This window comes from Colobus angolensis, unplaced genomic scaffold (genome assembly GCF_000951035.1).
Source record: "Colobus angolensis palliatus isolate OR3802 unplaced genomic scaffold, Cang.pa_1.0 Scaffold164, whole genome shotgun sequence".
NCBI lineage: Eukaryota > Metazoa > Chordata > Mammalia > Primates > Cercopithecidae > Colobus > Colobus angolensis.
The window spans coordinates 6,466,829-6,469,887 of NW_012114755.1; positions in this window are offsets into that span (position 1 = coordinate 6,466,829).

Here is a 3,059-nt window from a genome sequence, read left to right on the forward strand (position 1 = left end):
CTCAGGTGATCTGCCCGTCTCAGCCTCCCAAAGTGCTGAAATTACAGGCGTGAGCTACCACGCCCGGCCGTGACCCCCAATTTAAACTGGGTCCTCGATGCTGCTTAACACTTTTATATTGCACCAGGTCTTTTTCTGCTCTGCGTTATTCCCTTCAAATAGTCTTCTATTAAAATCTCTGAATCTGCCATCACTCAGGCACTTCCAGAGGAAGTGGGACAATCCGTGCTTCACACTCTGATGCTGGTGAACACATATAGAGCTTCACCTATATGCACTGCACTGTTACATGAATTTATATGTGTTAACTGATCAATTCTTTAGACCACTCAAGGAGGGTAAGTGCATGATTATAATCACTGGGAAACAAGGCACTAGCAAGTTAAATTGCTTTCTCAAGGTTATGCTGTTAGTTAAGATGGTGAACTGCAATGTAAATCCAGGGTTGGCCCTTAGACCATGTGCTCCTAATTGTGTACTGTGCTACCATTGCTTTTGAAGCCCTCACTGGGGTTACATCAATACTACCTAAAAGCGTATAACCTTGTCAATATCCACATTATCCTTTTCCATGTAACCCTGTCGAAATGGGAAAAAAAAATGGCATCCCTTCTCTTGTCTCAAATAAATCCATCCATTTGCATTTCCATGCCGTTTCCCTCCTAGGAGCCTCCTCAGATCTAGCTCTGCAAATTGTTCCTTTCCTTGTTAACTTCTCTATATTGCCTCTTTCCTTTAAACATTTCATTACTATATGTTCAAATCTCCCCCTCTCCAAACTAATAAAGGAAACTCCTTAGAACAACAACCAATTGTATCTATTGCCCATCCCCTCTATATAAAGTAAATATTCATGAGAGTGGTCTGTACCTCTGCCTCTTCTTTATGTTCAGTGTAATGTTTGGCTTACTGTTTCAACTCCCACTGTTCCACTGGTTTCAAGTCCCTGTTTCAACTCCCACTGTTCCACTGGGGCTTGTCTCAAAATGGTTAATCAAATGATCTTTCTCCTGAATTCAATGGACACTTTCTGCCATATGACTTTTGTATCATGTTAGAAACTGCTGAAAAGTCTCTCTGATGAGCTAGGCTTAGAAAATTTAAACAGTTTTGTGCAACTGTAATGTTCAAAACCATTACCCATGCCCTTCTTGAAACGCTCCCCTCTGGGAGCAATAAGTTGTAGAAAAATTGTATAAACTTCCCCATTATCACAAACCAGGAATTGACTTGACACACTATTTAAAATGTTTTGAATGCTACTATTACTTATTTTGTCAGGTCCTATGCATACAAAATGAATAAATTATTGCCCTCAAAGGCAGTCAGATAGATTAGCAAAAACAAAAAGGTAGAACAATGTACAGTGAGCTTCAATAATAACACATGTTGTGTTGCATGGACATTTGGGAGCCCCTAATGCTCTCTGACGATGGGCCCAAATAGCCTTCTCAGTGGAGTAGACTAGCCAGAGTTTGCCAGGTAGCTAAAGAAAGAGCATTTCTGACAGAGGTGCAGCATGTCCAAATGGCAGTGGGTACAGATAAGTAACATGAGTTTGATGAATATGTAACTATTGTCATCAAGTTTTACTCATGATGTCTCATTGCTTTTCCTCCTAACATATTTTGTACGGAAAAAAATCAAAAGGGTTAGCAGGAATCAGGAACTGTAAGACCGAATGAAGAACATTCCAGAGTCACATGTCTGAGACTTATTAGGAAATTGGTAGTGGAACCCATAAGAGCCCAAATTCTATTGTAACTACTTGAAAACTCTTGTGACCCTGGCCGATTCATTATCATGAATGATCCTCAATTACTTTCTCTATATCTATAAAATGAGAGTGGTCATATCCAACAATATAGAGTTGTTATAATCATTATAAATAATATAAATAAGGAATTGGATCCAATACTTGTTAGGTAGTGGTTATTGATCATATTAGTTATGATTATATTTTACTATGGATTACATTGTAAGATCATCCAAATGAAAAGAACCTTAGATATCATTCAGCCCAGTCTCCCACTGAATTGCCATTAAATGATGATATTGTCAAGGGAGTTGCCACTAAATGAAGATACTGCCTTCCCTTCACAATATCTGCATTTAGTGGCAATTCAGCTTGTTTTGATTAAATCAACGATCAAAAATTCAATCCAACCCATTCAATTTTTTGACACCTCTAATTACTGAAACCTTCTCACCTACATTGATTTGAAATATGTTACTCTATTATCCTAGTTATATTCTCAAAGTCCTCACTCAATAAATTCATTTTTTTCTACGTGATGACAGGGCTGGGGAAGAGGCTGGGGTGGTCAGAGTTCGAAAGTTTGGAGGAGCAGCCCGGTAAACTAGGAACCAGACCTCTGAGGAGGGGAACACTGCCAATCTGAGTGAGTATCACAAGAAGTTGGACGGAGGGTAGTGGTGGAGGGAGGTGGGGGAGGTCCTTCAGAGCTGGGGATTGGAGAGTTTTTAGAAGGGGGCAGTATCTGGCAGGTGTTGGTATGATTAAGGAAGAATGATAAAACCAATTCTGGGAATGTGGAAAGATCTTGGAAACTGGAAAGAACTACTGCTAGAAACATTTGCTGCTGCAAAGTCTAGTGTTATTGCTAGGATGACACTGCGAGCCGAATAAATAAATAAATAAACAAACAAACAATATCCTACCCCTCCACCTGCCTTCCAGTCTCCTTCCAGTGTCACTTATTGGATACACCTTCCAGGATTCCAGCTGGTTAAATTTTCAGCTCTTTATTTACAAGAGAAATAAAATATGAACAGTTCCAACCCTGCCTTCACAAAGTAGATTATGAAAGAGTGGATTTACATTTGAGAGACAACAGCTTAATAAGTGGCATCAACCATCAGGTCCTAAACCACAAGCATTCCTTCAATGATACCTCTGTGATATAGTTTGAATATTTGTCCACTCCAAATCTAGTGTTGAAATGTGACCCTCATTTTGAGCCATGGGAGTGAATTCTTCAGGAATGGTTTGGTGCCCTCCTTGTGGTAATGAATGAGGTCTTATTCTATTAGTTACC